The sequence below is a fragment of the Arvicola amphibius genome, chromosome 2 (assembly GCF_903992535.2).
Source record: "Arvicola amphibius chromosome 2, mArvAmp1.2, whole genome shotgun sequence".
Classification (NCBI taxonomy): Eukaryota; Metazoa; Chordata; class Mammalia; order Rodentia; family Cricetidae; genus Arvicola; species Arvicola amphibius.
Genome location: NC_052048.2, coordinates 139,942,171 through 139,960,103, shown reverse-complemented (window position 1 = coordinate 139,960,103; position 17,933 = coordinate 139,942,171). Strand labels below are relative to the sequence as shown.

Genomic DNA, 17,933 nt, shown 5'->3' with positions numbered 1-17,933 from the left:
TTCCCTGTGCCAATGTGTTCAAATGTACTTCCCACTTTCTCTTCTACAAGGTTCAGTGTGGCTGTGGCTTTATGTTGAGGTCTTTGATTCATTTGAATTTGAGTTTTGTGCATGGTGGTAGATATAGATTTATTTTCATTTTTCTACATGTTGATATTCAGTTATGCCAGCACTGTTTGTTAAATATGCTTTCTTTTTTCCATTTTATAATTTTTGCTTGTCAAAAATCAGGTGTTCATAGGTGTGTGGATTAATATCTGGGTCTTTAATTTGGTTCCATTGGCCTTCCTGTCTGTTTTTATGCCAATACCAGGCTGTTTTCAGTACTGTATCTCTATTGTAGAGTTTGAAGTCAGGGATTGTGATGCCTCCAGAAGTTCCTTTATTGTACAGGATTGTTCTTGATCTAGAAACAAAACACCTTTATTTATAGGCCACTAATAGCTAAATTGCTGCCTGAAGCAGAAAGCATTTCTGACTAGCTTAGAGTCTTTTGTGGGTTCTAGGTAAGAGTAGGTGGCTTTGACTGGGGAGACGGTGTGGAGACCTAACCTTAGGTACTTACTTCTATATTGCATCTTCCACAGGTAGCTCTTATCTTTCTGTGTGTACATGTGGATGTGCATATGTATGTGTGCATGTGTGTACATTTGGGTGTGCATGGCCTGTGTTCATATATGTGTGTGTGTGTGTGTGTGTGTGTATGTGTGTGATGCATGTTGAGGCCCAAGGTCAATACCAGGTATCACTTCTCAGGAGCTCTCCAAGTTAAAAAAATTATTTGTGGCCTATAAACTTCCATTGTTAGCCTTCCCTCTTTCTTTCTGTGCCGATATCGCACCTGCCAACATGGTGAAAGTTCCTAAGACCCGCCGACATTCTGCAAGAAATGTGGCAAGCACCAACCCCACAAAGTGACCTAGAAGGGCAAAGATTCTTTGTATGCCCAGGGAAAGCAGCGTTATGACAGGAAACAGAGTGGCTATGGTGGGCAGACTAAGCCTATTTTCTGCAAAAAGGCGAAAACTACAAAGAAGATTGTGCTGAGACTGGAATGTGTGGAGCCCAACTGCAGATCGAAGAGGATGCTGGCTATTAAGAGATGCGAGCATTTTGAACTTGGAGGTGATAAGAAGAGAAAGGGCCAAGTGATCCAGTTCTAAGCTGATCTTGTTATGAAGACAATAAAATCATGAGCTTTCACTCAAAAAAAATTATTTGTGTGTGTGTGTAGTGGGGATGCATGTGTACCTTGATCCCTAGTCTCTAGTGCTGGGATCATAAGTGCACACCACCACAACTTCCTTTTTTTAAAGTGTGGGTTCAAGGGATCAAAGTCAGGTACTTGTGCATAAGGCACGCACTCCACTGCCTGAACCATCTCCCTCTTTTCTTTTTTGATTGGTAACCCCGTTTGCTGGCGATGTTTTTCTCTTCTTCCTTCCATTTTTCTTTCTTTCTTTCTTTCTTTTTTTTTTTTTTGGTGGTATGGCCGTAGTCTTTCTTCCCTTTCTTTCCTCTTCCTCCTCACTCCCATCCCCCACCTGTTTTTTTGAGACAAGGTGTCACCATGTAGCCCTGGAACTCACTATGTAAACCAGTTTGGCTTTGAACTCAGATCTCTCCTGTCTCTGCTAGAAAGGTGTGTGCTACCATGCCTGGATGGTTTATTTTATTATGTTTCTATATTTCAGGAGTCTTTTGGTTCCCTAACTAAGATATATCCTTTCTCTATCAAATCTCTTCACTGTCTGAATAATAGCCAGGCTACCTCCCCACACCCTAGTCAAAAGTCAGCTATGGTTCTGACAAATACTTCAAACAATGGAATGATTCTGCCTCATATTTAAGGCATTTCCAAGATAAAACTCTTCTGCTTAAGCAGCTCAGGAACTTATCTGTATCCAGATACGCATTGTTCTCTACTCTGCTCTTGCTCATTTCAAAGTGGCTGTGGGCTTTCTGTGCCCAATGTCTTCAGAGCCATAATGCTTTCCCTAGGGTGATCCTCATAAACAGGCTGTAAGATGAGTGTCCGTATTTCACTGGTGAGGAAAGGAGGAGGTAGGGAGGTTCTCTTGCTCGAGATCAAAAAGCTCAAAGAGGCACAGCCTGGGTTTGAACCCAAATTCTGTGATTCAGATCCCAGTGCCCCTTCCTAGGCTGAACTGCAGAGTCTCAATAGTGTCGCCCTGTGGCACTCTCTTTAATAACCCTCTGCTCTTTTCAGGTTCTTTCTGGCTTGGGAGTCCCCTGTACTGTTTCCTGCATGCTGTGACTGTGTCAGGGGCTGATGGGCTGTCTGAACAGCAGCAGCAGTGATTGAGGTTGGTTTGTGCATCTCTGGGGATTCTGTTTCTCTCTCTGTGTGTCTTCACACTTCAGGCTTCCCAAGGACAGGGACATGCAGCATGCTCTTCCCTGCCTCTTTCGTGTTAGCATTTAACCCTTGGGGAAATGCCGTAGTTAGTGGAGGCTAACTCAACAAATGGGCAAGCAACCAACGAGAGTCGTGCTTTATATCTGCACTAAGTGAATATCGCATCCTCAGACTCTCTCCTCACAGCCACAGACTGTAAGTCCTAATAGATACCATTGTTTTTCTTTTTACGACAGAAATCCCAACGTGCTCCCTATTGTGGTAAGTATCATGTCTGATACCCTTCCTAATTAGCATTACGCTTTAAGCACTTTTAAAATGCCCCATTATGCATTTGTCCGATAGTCCCTGGCAGCTCTGATATGTAATTGCTGTTATGGATTACCTGGCGCTGTCGTTAGATAGCTAGAGAGACTGAAACATGTGCAAAGGCAATTAGGAAAATGATCAACTGTGTCTGGCTGGCAGAAGAGGGGACAGGACGGTGGTTTTGTTTTGGATCTACAGTGAAAACATGGCCACCAGGAAGGAATCACTGCAACGATGGAAGATTTGGCACCGTAGCAAGGGGCTTGGGGGAACTGTGTCATGTTTCTGTCAAGGTTCACAGCTGACCGTGCCTGCCAGCTACTCCTAGACTGTCCCAGAGGAGCAAGGGGAACCAGCACAGGGAGAGATGTGGCCAGGGAGGGCGCCTGGTCGGCTCCCCTGGAGCACATCCCCCAGTCAGAATGACCTTCCCCAGCTTTGCCGGTGTGGCCTTGCAGCCTATTAGGTCACTACTCAACACTTTCATTACACGGTACGGTTCCTCCCCTCTACACACAAGGACAGCTGCTACTCAAGATGGCCCAGCGTTCGCATAAAGAGCACTTGAGCTGACTGTTGTGTCCGCAGTTCTTGCTCGCTGGAGAATTGTTAAAGCGTCAGAATAAGGAACGTGACGAGCTCCCTGAAGAAGCATGATGTGGCTTTTGGCATTTGGCGTGTTAGAGAAATGGCATTTGGCTATTCCTAGGTGGAAAGAAGTAGGCTTGCTGGGACTTTTAGAAGCATACTAGCAAATCATGGATAAAACACTGCTTGTGCTCGTCCTCAGGGCCGGGACTGACTGTGTGCTCCTGGCTTCTGCCCTCCAGCCTTTGGAGGGCTGCTGATGGAGGCCGAGGAGTAGTTGCGCATCACACTTGAGGCTCCAGATACAGTAAGGGTCAAGAGACTGGGTATGCTCTATGGGGGGGGACAGCGATAAACAGGATTGTAGCCAAAGCAGATTGCAGGGCTGAGAGATGTCTGGCTCCGTGCGTAAGAACTTCCGCTGTGTAAACAAGAGGGCCTGAGTTCAAATCCCCAGCACCTACATCAAAGCAGGGCATGACTGCACATGACTGTCACTCTAGGATGGGGGGGCAAGAACAGGTTTATCTTGGGAGCTTGATGGTTGACCAGGCTAGATGAAACAGTGAGTTTCTTTCTTTCTTTATTTTTTAAAGATTTATTTATTTATTTTTATTTATTTATTTATTTATTATGTATACAACATTCTGCCTCCATGTATGCCCACACACCAGAAGAGAACACCAGATCTCATTACAGATGGTTGTGAGCCACCATGTGGATGCTGGAAATTGAACTCAGGACATCTGGAAGAGCAGCCAGTGCTCTTAACCACTGAGCCATCTCTCCAGCCCAACAGTGAGTTTCTTGTCTCTAAAATAAATTAGAGCGATGGAAGAAGACACTCCAAGTCCTCCTTTAGCTGCTGTGTATGCACGCCCATGCACGCATACCTGACTGCGCTAGTACACACAACACATCCACACACAATAAAATAATGTTTAAAAATTGATCCAACAAATAATAAGACTTATTGGCAAGACTGTTGAGGGATTACGTGGGAAAGAGTCTGACATCCATGAGGCTCTGTGCCTGGTTCTTTACTTCAATAAATAATTCATCCCAAACACTACCTCTCCAGGAAGCCGGTCCAGTTTTCAGTGGGGAAAACTAACTTTTAAAACCTTTTTATTGAAGGCATTATGCATCTCCTGATAGAAGCACGAAAATAACCTATGAATTTTCTTGCCCCAAATAAATCTCCAGCTTTGAGTCTCTAGATCCTAGTGCATCTGAGCACACCTGAGCATGCTAAACAATAGTACTGTGGGAATGCAAACAGCAGACCCAGGCATGGGCCATCACAGGACTAAAAACATAGCTTATCCTGAGGCAGCTGGAAAACCTCAGGCATTCAAAGAGGAGAAAACTCTGCAATCACTCTCCTAGGCCTGCAGTTAGATTGGCCAATCTGATCTCAGAGCTCTCCATTTTCCGACCCTCTGGTTGTCCTGTCACTGTGTCCAAAACTATTTCCATGCGACCTTTAAAACCCCCATAGCTCCATCATCATCCTGCTTAGATTAGCAGTAACCCCCTCAGTATCAATGTTGTCCCCTGAGGACATTCATACACGTTTGGTAGTTCAAGTTAAGAGCAAATAGTTTCTTTTTCCTTCCTTCCTTCCTTCCTTCCTTCCTTCCTTCCTTCCTTCCTTCCTTCCTCCCTCCCTCCCTCCCTCCCTCCCTCCCTCCCTCCCTCCCTCCCTCCCTCCCTTCCTCCCTCCCTCCTTCCCTCCCTTCCTCTATCCATCCCTTCCTCTCTTTCTCCTTTTCTCCTTTTCTCTCCTTCTCTCTCTCTTTCTTTTTGAGACAGGTCTCTGTACATAGCCCTGGCTGTCTTGGAGCTCACTACATAGACCTTCAAGGCTGGCCTTGAACTCACAGAGAACCCCCTGTTTCTGTCTCCGAAGTGCTGCGATCAAGGCATGCGCTACCACACCCGCCTGCCTATTTCTTTTGTTCTAATTGCAATTCAGATGCTGTCTGGGCATGGACCTTGTTGCTGTCTCCTACCCTTTTCACAGAAACCCTTCACCCGCCTCCTGGTAGTTTTCTTGGAATTTGCTGAAGAAGTCAGGTCTGGCTCTTTACGTTTTTATGTTCAGAACTTTCCAACTTTGTCCCTCTGTTTTTGTGTGATGCCATCCTCTTTCATCTGAACTGGAAGATAATGACCAGCTTGAATAGATTCCTAGACATAATGTTGGGCAAGGAGCCACACTGGTACACACTGGTGTGTAGCTTCTAGAGGAGGCAGTGAGTGCCAGGCCCTGCCTGTCTGCATCTCCCAAGTTATTTTGTTAGCTTACAAAATAAAGGCTTTTCTTAGCTGTTTCACACATACGTCATTATTCCTGTCCATCCTCATCCTCTGCTCCCTGTCCCCCCACTGCCCCTGCCCTTCCCATGTCTTGGCTCATTCTGTAGCACATTTCATTCAGCTCCCTCTCCAGCCAGGAAGTGGGAGGCGTTAGAGGAGTGTTAATACCGGTGTCTGGTTCCAGGCACGGTCTCTGAGCATCTCCCCATTGCCTTCAGATATTAACTTGGTGGTGGAATATGAAAAGAACTGGCCAGAAAGGCACCGGGAACTGAAACTATCTCCTGGGAGCCTTGGTGTGCTGGCCACTGATTGGGGCCACAGGACAGCAGACCACGAAGGCAGTCCATGCTGCGAGTGGTTGAGGGGTGTCTGCAGGGACGCCAGTACTCAGAGAAGGAAGGTGCCCCACCACAGAGCTGGTAACAGTTTGGGTCCTGCAGTTTAAGAGAGACCCTTGTTTGCGAGAACTCTGGGTTCTGTGACCTTTGAGTCATCTGAACTCCCGGGACTAACAGAGAAACCAGAAATTACCCAGAACTGTTAAAGCGTTCTGATGAATTAAAAACTCACTTATGTCTTTGCCCTGCCCTTAAAGTTTGGAAAAGGAAATTTTTTACTTTTTTTGAATTAACTATTTTTTTCCAGATAATAGCATTATGCTTGTTAAAATGAACACACACACACACACACACACACACACACACACACACACAGAAGCACGTACCTTCTTCCACCTTAGAAATTTCTAAAAGGGATCCTATGTGACGTAGATAAAAGTCTAGAAGCAAATCTGTCCTTTCGTTATGGCCAGATATTTCTGGCAGTGGTGGGAGGAGGGTTATTCAGTTTTAACCTGTTTGGAGTTGGCATTTGTTTGAGGGGTGCATCTTGGAATCTGGAAAAAAAAACTAAGCTAAAACACAGACAAACAAAAACCCCACAGATGAGATTAAAAATAATTTAAATAAAATAGCACTCTGTTAGATGTGGCTTTAACACCCATCTTTTCCTTTAACAACGTGTCTTGGGAGGTAGGAAGCCTAATTATCTACAATGGGCATTAAACTAGAGCTACAGGGCAGGCATTGCTTAGAGACTTAGGTAAGAAAAGAAAACTCACTTCTTACTAGTTAATCAGCAGGAAGATTGTATCATTTGTTACTGTAAACAGTTTGTTTGGGACCTGGTCCAGGGAAGCCCTAGAACTAAGGCTTAGACCTTCCTGAGGCTCATCTACTCTTGAGCTCTTGCCTGGGTTTGGCCCAATTGGCCTCATGGACTTTTCAAGGTTTTTTGAGAGTGTTTCACTGTGTAGTTCTGGCTGGCCTGGAACTCACCGTGTAGACCAGGCTGGCCTCGAACTCACAGAGATCCACCTGCCTCTTCCTTCTTGAGTGTCGGGATTAAAGACGTGTGTTTTCATAGGAGGCTCAGTGAGCTTGTTTTTACCTTGGATATAGTGCCAGTAGGAAGTAATCTCGCTCCCTCCCATCCCCTTCCTTCTCCCTTCTTCCTCCAACCTCTGTTTCCCCTCCTCCTTTCCTCCCTTTTTTCCCTTCCTTCCCTCCCCTTCTCCTTCTCCTCTTCCTCTTTTGCTTTCAAATTTAAGAAGTGTAGAATGTGGTAGGGGGCTGAGGAAGCCCTGAGTGAACGTGTGTTCTTTGACATGGGCATAGCCATATCAAGACCCAAGGCCTCAGACCCTCGGGAATGGCCAAACCTTTTTCTGGTTGGGGTTCAAATGCTGGCAGTATGCAAAAAAATAGCCTCAGACTGTTGCCTACAGAGACTAACTCTTCCCCATTGGGCTGTATGTAATAAATGCGCTAAGGGTTCAGGTTGTTGAGGGAGGTGTTGGTGTCTCTCCACCTAACGCTAGCTTTCCTGTATGCTTATCCATATTGGCCATTTCTTCATTCTCTCTCGGCCCCAGTCAGGTTTCCAGGACCCAAGCTGTGCTGTTTGCTGCAGAGTGTGAAAGAGAGACGTGTAATGAAGGCATTTGTCTTATTAATCATGCTCAGGACTTGAAGTGAGTTCTATCTGAGCAAAAACAAAAGGTCGAGTTACTGCCCCGAGGTTCCTAAGTATATATTTCCCATAATAGCCCAGGGCTGAGAAGAAATTTGTTACCAAGACAATGGATTGAGGACTGTGAGGCGGGTTCCTCTTGCTGAATTCAGGCTGTGGGGTGGGCTTGGGTCTGCTGCAGCCAGGGAGTGATTAGAAGGCTTCTGCATGTATCTGCATATTTTCTCAAATGCGATCCGCAGGCCACAATGCAATTAGAGCACAAACCACCAAGTTTAGCTTCTGAATGCGGAGACGCTCTGAGCCTGACTTGCATATTAAAGTCATCCATGAGCTCACGCTGTCAATCCGTAGTCTGTTTACCTGCCACACACACCCCTCCCAGGACTCTCTTGTCTTTGGTTCTTTTTACAAACAAGATCATAAGTAGAGAACTTAGAACGTACTTACTAAAAACTTAACGAGTAACCCAAAGAACAAAACTCCACCCCAGGAACTGACTTCATGCAACCATATTTTTGCCAGCTTGGGTTTTACGCTCCCATTATCTGCAGTAGTTTTCTCCCATGGAGTGCCATTTATAGACAGCTGCCGAGCCTGGTTGAGACGACAAGCCCCTGGAAGAAGAGTTAGCATATAAAGTATGGTGGTCGGGGTAACAACCTTCTCCCCAGGGCTCTCTTTTATCAACCAACCCTGGCCACAGAATAGAGCCCCGTGTTTTATGTTTCAAGTGTACCATATGGCACGATATGAGTGTGCTTTAATGACTTATTAGCATATTCCTCCAACGAGGCTTTCCTAGTCACACCAGCCTGACAAAATCTGAATTTCAAAATATTTGCTGCAAAGGTCTTGGCGTAAACAAGGCTTGGTTATTTGCACGCTCCACTCGAGGATGTTGATCTTTCATGGCGACGCCAGTGGACGCCGTAGGGTCAGCCACTTTGCTCTTGCCCTGGACCTGAACACTTTCTGGAATGTGTCCCCATGACATGAGGTGTCTCCACTCTGCTTATATCCTGAGCTTTAAATAACACTCTACCTTCTGCGACCTTAATCTTCCTTTGTGGGAATGAGACTCTGGCCTAATGCTAGTCACCTGCTTGCCTCACTTTTTTTTAAAGGCTGTGAGCATTTGGGGCAGAACCAGGTACCAGCTCAGGGATGGGGTTCAGGGTTTCTACTGTGGCTTTCCAGGGGACAAAGCCTGGAGGTGGTTCACATTTGCATTGTGACCGCTCTAATGCAAGTGGGGTAGACAGGGACAGAGGTGCCCGGGGCACAGTCGCCACCCTCCCGACAGAGGAACTGGCCTTAGCATCTGCTGTGCTTTTTAGATGCAGCTGAATGTGTCTCCTACTTCCACCTTGGGCGTGATATCCATGAGATGGCTGGAGACACAGCGGCTCTCTTGTAACCATGAGAAAAAGCAAAAGGCTAAAAGCTAATAAGAGAAAATGAAACAAGTAACCAGGTACGGTACCATAAACTTGTAGTCTCGCACCAGAGATGCTGAGGCAGGGGGATTGCAAGTTTGAGAACACAGTGGCCATTTAAAAACCAAATAGAAGAAAGATCCTAGGAAATGAAACAAAAGACCACATGTGTTCAAGGCACTATGGGACTGGGGACGCAGCTCAGCTGGGAGAGTGTAGGCTTGTCATGCTCAAGGTCCTGGTTCCTATCCCAGCGCTAGGTAACCTTGGCTTGCTGGCACACTCTGGAGGCAGGGTGTTCAAGAGTTCAAGGTCATCCTCAGCCATGAAGTAGGTTTCAGATAAGCCTTGGGCTAGTAAGATCCTACTGAAAAAATTAGAGGGGGATTGTTAATTGAATTTTCCTAAACATTCTGCCTGCAGAGATCAGGAGACAGAGGCCAGAGTAGCTGAGACACTGGCTCAAGGTGAGCTAAGGAAACCCCCTGCCTTCAAATACTGTGCTCCTTAGACGCCACTTACTCTGGTCCTCCAGAATGAATACATTTGGAGATGGGGTCTTCAGGAGGTGGTTGAGGCTAAATGATATATGATATGAGTGGATCCTTAAACTGATTTTCACCCCACCCACTCACCCCAACACCCCACCCCCACCCCCACCTCCCCACAGTGAGGTGTAGTCAGAAGGCGACCACCCTCAGCCCGAAAAGGACCTTCACTAGGGCCTGACTTGGCCGCTACCTTGATCTCAGACTTCCAGCTGCTAGTACTGTTAAAAATAAGTTCCCAGAAACATGTAACCCCAACTCTATTAAATTATGCCAACATTAGCTAGGCATGATGGCATACACCTGCCAAAGACTCAGAAGGCAGGGGCAGAGGCAGGGGGATCTGGAATTGGAGGCCAGGCTGTGTTACAGAGAGTCAGTTTGTTTCAAAATAATGTGATACACAATAAACAAATTGTATTAATAACAAATTCTTTCTGCTCGGCTGCATCTCTAAGTGGTATTTCTGTTGCTTAAGTCACCTGAGCAGACCAAGGCAAGCAGGCACGGCTGTTGTGCCCCTCTGGCTGGTGAAGAAACTGGAGCTCAGAAAGATTAAGTGTTTTCAAGGCCACAGAGCTAATAAATGTCACCCTCCCCTTCTTCAAGAAGTGATTGAGCAGCCCGTGGCTGGTGTGTAGCCACTCCTGCTAATAACTTCAAAGGAGATTGTCTCAATTTCTAAAACTGTAACAATGATACCTTTAGGACTGGAGTCAGCAGGCTTTTTCTGGAGCAAGCTGGAAAGAGAGCCCGTTGTTCAGGCTTTCCTGGCCAGGCGACATGGTCACTGTTGTAACTCCGCAGCTCTTTGCTGTAAAGGCAGCCATGAGCAGTACCTGACCAGACAGGCAGGGATGTGTCCAGATGAAGCAGTATTTGCAAAACCAGGAGGCTCACTCCATTTGGTCTGTACTGCGGGCCACAGTCGGCTGACTACTGTTTTTAAAACGTGAAACCCCAGTGTCTGAATAAGAGGAGATGGGTTTGAATTCTGCTACATGAGCTTTCAAGCGACAATGTTCTGCCAGCCCACCAGGATCGCTGTCAGTCGTGGAAGATGCCGGATGAAGGAGAGCGCTGACGAGAAGGCACTTATGCAGAGAGTTTGGTTCCAGCAGAATTCGGTTTGTAACTCCACTTGCTCCTGGATACTCCTTCCAGTGGAACATCTCTGGCGTAGGGACCGTAGGCAGTTGAGGCTCACATTGGGCCCTGGCAGGGAAGATCCCATCTCCTCTCGGGGAGGGGGGAAGGGCACATCCAGTTATTTAGGAGGCTGAGGAGAGGTCCAGGCTCCCTGTGTGCAGGGCTTTCCTGGACTTGGAGCCCAGATTCTCAGTGACAGAGCTGTTTATCTGCATCAGGGAGGGGCACATGGAGCGGAGGCGGAGCTAAGGTCCCCCCATCCAGTTTCCACAATGATTGTTGACCTTGATACCCCACCCCCTCTCTGTCTTTCTTGACAGGGTTTCTCTGTGTCGCTTTGGAGCCTGTCCTGAACTCTCTCTGTAGACCAGGCTGGCCTCAAAACTCACAGAGGATTCACCTGTCTCTGCCTCCCGAGTGCTGGGATTAAAGACGTGCGCCACCACTGCCTGGCATTTTTTGTTGTTTTCTTTTTCAAGACAGAGTTTCTCTGCATACCCTTGACTGTTGTGGAACTAGCTCTGTAGACCAGGCTAGACTCAAATTCATAGAGATCTGCCTGCTTCTGCCTCTGCTTCCTGAGTGCTGGGATTAAAGGCTTGTGCCACCGCCACCTGCTCTCTGTATTCTTGTGTCTTGTTAAGGACCGACTGAACACTGAAGGAGAGGCACTGTTTTCTTCTCTCCCTAAGAGCAGGGCATGGTGAGAAAGTGCGCTGAGTGCTGTGCTGCCCTGCGCATCCTCAAAGCCTCATTCTTGCCTTTACTTCCTACCTCATGATTTGTAAACACCCGGATCCCTGTGACTTGGGAACAGATTGTGACTCTCTTCCATCTCTGCACAGAGGGGGGTCTTCTATGAGGCTCAGTGGGTTTGATTGCTGGACTTGTCCTTGTTCTAGCCTGGGACAAGACTCAATTAGCAAGCATTTCACACTGAAAGGGTCTCGTCTTTGAAATCTGACCTGACCCCAGTAGCTACCTCCCCACCTCCCCAGAACTTCCATTTCATTTTCCAGAGTCTTCCTCATGATGGTCACCCTGTCAGACCCTTGGTCTGACACATGTCATCATCTTCTTAGCCTTTGTTTTCTATGGGGACAAGGTCAAGGGACAGTGATGCTAGCACATCCATGAAGCTTAATGGGACTAATTAGCTCGCATGTGCCACAGACAGGAGCCCGCACTATTTATGGCCCCAAGAAGTGAGAAAATGTCCCCTACCATGGGTATCACGAAACTCTCACAGCTCTGGCAGGGTTTGGCTGTGAAACACGAAGCCTCTGAAACACGTCGGCGTTAAGTGTGCACCGAATATTCAATCCAGACATGTCCTGCTCAGGCTATTCTGGGGCTCATAAACCTTTCATCAGAATCGGGGTGAAATGCTTGGCCTTATTTGTAAGTCCCATATTTCTTAAGACCTTGGGGGCTTATTTAGTATTCCCAGAGAAGGTCACAAGGTTGTTTTTTAGGGGTCCCGGTTTAGTGGAATGGATGACTTTAAGGCAGGGGATGCTTTTGTGACTTTCTAGAAACAAGAACCACGCTCTATGTCACGCCCCTCTGTTCCACTTCTTCTCCCAAACTGCTTCTCCTGAAACAACCAGGACATAACCGTCTCATACGGCTGGCTGCATAGAGCCCTTAAGTTTTCTAGTAAGAATGCTGAAACCTCCCCCCGCCACATTTTCTAATTCCATACCTTATATTCAAATGGAATATTTCTGTGTATAGTTCGGGATGAATCCCATTGCCCCTCCTCAGTTTCACATTTTTTCTTTTGTTCTTACTAAAAATAGAATTTTTTTTCCTCACATGATATATCCTTATTATGGTTTCCCCTCCCTCTGCTCTTCCCAGTTATTTCCCACCTCCCTTCCCATCCAGAGCCACCCCTTTCTGTCTCCCATTAGAAACAAAACAGACTTCTAAGAGATTATAAAATATATTGCAATATGATAAAACAAAAACCAACACACCAGGTTCCAGATGGTGGTGGCACACACCTTTAGTCCCAGCACCCAGGAGGCAGAGGCAGGTGGATCTTTGAGTTCAAGGCCAGCCTGGTCCACAGAGTGAGTTCCAGGACAGGACAGGCTGCACAAAGAAACCCTGTCTTGAAAAACAAAACAAACAAACAAACACCCAGTTGTCTGTAATGCAGCCCCAGCCACAATCTGGAATTCACGGCAGGAACACTGATTAGAATAAATACCTGGTTAATTTGTCTGCTAGTTGTTGGATAATCCATAGATGTAGCTATGATCCACTGCAGAACACCGCTCTGGGAGTCACAGACTGGGACACCAGATTCACATGCAGTTACTTCAGGAAAGCTTTGTAACATCTGGACCTCAGTCTGTTTATCAGCAAAGTAGAATTAATCCCCATCTTGTAGGACTCTATGAAGATTCAAGGGAAAAAAAAACATGTAAAATGCCTAGCAAAGTCTGCACACCACAGAGAAGCCTTGGCTGTTACTGTTGGTCAGCAGCGAGACAAGCCACGAGTTCCTCCTTCCGGAGGAGAGAATGGCCACATTCTGAGAAGATCTCCCCAGGCCAGAGAGATGCCTGGTGTGTCAGAGGTGGTGACTTTGTGGGTGCCAAAGCCCAGCCTCCCTGAAGTCAGTGACTGCACCACCAAGGGAGGCACTTTGTGAAAAGGATGTTGCAGGAAGAGGAGTCAGCAAGTAACACACGTGACAGGGCCACACGGTCCCACCATCTCTAGAAAGTTACCAGAGATGGAGCATCCAGACAAGGCCCTGCAGTTGTAAGTGTGAGGCTGTTGAATGAAGGCAACAGCTTTTCTGCTTTGTAAATGAAGCCCATATGACAAGTGGTGACAGGAACCCAAGAAAGCATCTGGCTTTGGAACCTCTGGAGGCTGTGAATATTTGAAGAGAGGATGGGACAGTCTCTGTCCCCGAGTATCCATCAGAAGACAGCTCTTTGAGACTGATTTGGGTCTAGGGTGGGTCACTTAAGGACAGACCTGGGTACAATGGAAAGCGACCCCCTGGGAACCTATCACTAATAGCAACCACAAACCAGCAGCCAATACCCACTCTACCCAGACGCCATGCTGAGTGTTTATGGATAAGTAACTGACAGTCTCTACAAGGAAACTGAGGCAAAGACTAGTTGGGGTGGTACCTAAGGCCTGAGGATAAATGGGCCTTACAACACAGCTCTGCTTTACCCAGCTGTGGATCTAGGGCTGGTCACCTCACCTCTCTGGTCACTTTGTCTACAAAATGAAAGTTGGGCCAGATTTTAGGTTTCCCCATCTAACACTTCGATTTCAGGTTTCTGCCAATTAAGCCACAAGTTTCATAATCAAGCTTTTGATAATACAGGTTGCCTCAAAAGCAACCTTAGTATTGAAAAAAATGTTTCAGTGTTCTCTCCCCTCAGAGCTCAGGGAATCCTGCAGCAGAGGAGGAAGAAGGAGTGTACGAGCCAGAGGGGACGGAGGACATCAAGGAAACAGCGCCTCTAAATCAACAGTCCTGAGTCACATATGAACTCCCAGAGACCGAGGCAGCACTTACAGGGCTGCACGGGGCTGCCCCAGATGGGTCCAGAGCTGAAAGGAGACATGGACACAGGCCCACATCCCAACCCAGAAGCCGTCTCCAGTTGATAACCATCTTCTAATGGAAATTTAGTTTTCTCCAAGGGAGTCTCACTGGGGAAACAAAGTACTCTTAAGGGCAGGCTGCGTGTCCAGCAGGAGATGCCAACAGAAAATGGAATGGACAGCTTTATACAGACAGCTTTATAGATGCTGTGGACTCCCACCTCCCCACAGTTAGTTCTTTCCCTGCACACCCAACCTTAGGTAGCTCCTATCATGGGAAGTTGTATTCCAGGTACCTACACATAATGTATAGAATTGTGTTGACTGTTTATATGATAACACATGGTATATTGAAGAAGCTGTTTGGCATCCTAAAGTTCCAACATATTTCTGAGCTTTATTCACATTGATGTGTGGAAACGTGGTTCATCTCATTTAACTGCTATGTATGGTGTTATAATTGCACTAAAGGTTATGTTTTCATGGCTCCTGCTGATTATATTGCTGTGAACGTTGTTCATGTCATTTTAGATACACTTAATTTGGAGGAGTTTGTCTAAGAGGGAAGCTGTAAGGTGGACACTTATTAGCCTTTAATAGACATGGCCTGGTTACTCTTCAAAAAAATGAGGCACCAGCTTGCATCTCCATGGAGAAAGAGGAAGAGGCTGTACCCGACCCCACCTCGCCAACACCTGCTGTCCCGAGACCTCAACAATATATGTTTCAACTATTATCAACTAAGCTTTTCCTGCATGAAACTAACACTTTCTTTTTTTCCTTGCAACTTTTAAAATTAATTTTTATAAAAACAATATGTACAGGGCATGAGAAAAATTTCAGAGCAGAAAGACACATCCAACAAGGAGGGGGAACTGTCTCATTTTTTTACTCCATTCATCGGTTTTCCTTTCTAAAGGGAATGGAGACTCTTGCTTATGTGCCCTTCCAGAGATATTCTGTGCAATGACAAGCATATGTGCACAACATGTATATTAACATATACGTGATGCTCCTACCTGCATGTCTCTGTACTTTTGCTATTTCCACCCAACCAAAGGACTTGGAGGTTGTTTCAATTCAATATTATTTTTGTTTTGCTGGTTCTATTTGAAAGAGGGCTTCACATGTCATCTAGGTTGCTCTGTGTGTCATCTAGGTTGTTTCAATTCAATATTATTCTTGTTTTGCTTTGTCCTCTTTGAAATAGGGCCTGTGTATGTCATCTGGGGGCTCTGTTGTCATCTAGGATTACTCTCGGCTCAAGTGATCCTCATGCCTCAGCCTTCCTAGTTGCTGATCCTACAGGTGAATGCCACCATGCTCAGCTTCAAATAATATTAATGTTTAGCTATTGTTATTGTGTGTGTGTGCATGTGTGTGTGAACTTGCATGTAGAGGTCAGAGAACAACATTGTAAATTTGATTCTCTTTTACGGGGTTCTAGGCATGAAGCTGAGGAAGTCAGGCTTGCATGGCAAGCATCCTTACCCAAGAAGTCATCTTAAGTCCTAATACTTTATCATCATCATCATTGCTATTATTATCACTAAGATTCATTTTTATAGCCAGGCATGGTGGTACATACCTTTAATCCCAGCACTTTGGAGGCAGAGGCAGGCGGATCTCTGTGAGTTTGAGATCTGGTCTACAAAGTAAGTTCCAGGACAGCCAAAGCAACACAGAGAAACCCTGAAAAAAAACCTTAAAAAGCAATATCTATTTTTTGTTATTTTTAAGTGTGTGTGTGTGTGTGTGTGTGTGTGTGTGTGTGTATGTGACTGTATGTGGGTATATGCACATTAATGCAGTGTCTGAGGAGGACAAGGTTGTCAGATCTTCCTGGAGATGGAGTTATAGGCAGTTGTGAGCTGTTCAACATGGGTCCTAGAAACTAAACTTGGGTCTCTATAAGAGCAGCTTGCACTCTTAATCATTGAGCCGTCTCTCCAGCTCTGAATTTAATTTCTTCCTTCCTTCTTTCCTTTTTTCCTTTCTTTTTTTTTCCTCCTCCTCCTCCTCCTCCTCCTCCTTCTTCTCCTTCTCCTTCTCCTTCTCCTCCTCCTCCTCCTCCTCCTCCTGCTCCTCCTCCTCCTCCTTCTCCTCCTCCTCCTCCTTCTTCTTTTTTGAGGGGAGGGTTTGAGATAAGGTTTCTGTGTGTAACAACCCTAGCTTTTCTGGAACTCGCTTTGTAGACCAGGCTGATCTCAAATTCATAGAGATCCTCCTGCTTCTGCCTCCCGAGTGCTGGGATTAAAGGGTGCACCACCATGCCCGGCTTTGATTTATTTCTTAAAAAATATTTGTTTTCATTTTTATTTATTTGCATACATGCATGCATATGTCTGTGGGAGAGTATGCCATGTATGTGCAGGTGCCATGCAGATTAGGAAAAGACCTCGGATCGCTAGAGCTGGAGCTAAGGTGGTATGAGCTGTCTGTTGTAGGTGCTAGGAACTGAACTCAGAGCCTCTGGAAGAGCAGTAAGCGTTATCAACCACTCTGGTCCTCTAGAAGAGTAGCAAGCATGATTGACCGTTGAGCCATCTTTTCAGCAACCACCCCAGCGATGTTTTAGTTTTAATGGACAATTTAGGAATCTGTTTCGAGGGCTGGGATTGTATCTCAGTGGTAGAGCATTTACCTATCATATACAAAGCCCTGAGTTTGATCTCAGCACTACCAAAACAAACAAACAAAAGGCTGGAGATTAACTAGGCACGGTGGTGCTCACTTGTAATCTTAGCACTTGGGAGGTGGAATCAAGTGGATTAGGAATTCAAAGCCCTTCTCAAACCATATAACAAGTTTGAGGCCAGCCTGGGATACATGAAACCCTGCCTCAAAAGACAAAAACAAAACGAAATCTGTTTCAAGTATGTGGCTTTACTGTATGAAAATGCAACATTTCTATTGCCCAGGCTTGTGTGGCCTGGATGCTGATTTTCATCGCTCATCCCTTGTGATTCTTCCGCTCTCCATCAGGTATTTCTAGCAAGGGCCAAAGTTACCCAGACAGAAACACTTTACAGAAGTCGCCGACCTGAAGGCAGATGTTGACCATCGCAGCATCCGGTAATAGCCGAGGAGCTCACCGTCCCGCCTACGTAGGCGAATGCAAGAGCCATGCTGACGTCAGCCATGCCTGTGTTTCTGAGGTCTGACCATTGCCAGGCCCCGTGTATTAATGAAATGTATCTTCAGTTGTGTCGGTGCTGTGGAGTTGGTGTTTTGGGGGACATTGCAGTGAGCACCCTTGTTTTGGGGGAGCATTGCAGTGAGCTCCCTTGTTTTGGGGGGACATTGCAGTGAGCTTCCTTGTTTTGGGGGGACATTGCAGTGAGCACCCTTGTTTTGGGGGACATTGCAGTGAGCACCCTTGTTTTGCAGCTCCAGGCACTGGGCTTGGGACTGACACGACTCGCCACAAGGTCTCAGTCTGGGAACACTAGTGTAGCCAGGCTCAGATCCAGACCAATGTGACACTGAGGCCTGACCATAGTGTCTGCCAGGTACACCACACACAGATCTCATCTAGTGTAGCTGGTGGTTATGAAGGGCTATAGTTTAAGAGTT

The 17,933-nt window shown here is 46.3% G+C and overlaps 1 pseudogene; it reads left to right on the top strand.

Moving 5' to 3' along the window:
* The first annotated feature begins 849 nt into the window (after positions 1-849).
* On the top strand, positions 850-1,163 carry LOC119808099 (annotated as a pseudogene).
* The last annotated feature ends 16,770 nt before the right edge of the window (positions 1,164-17,933 follow it).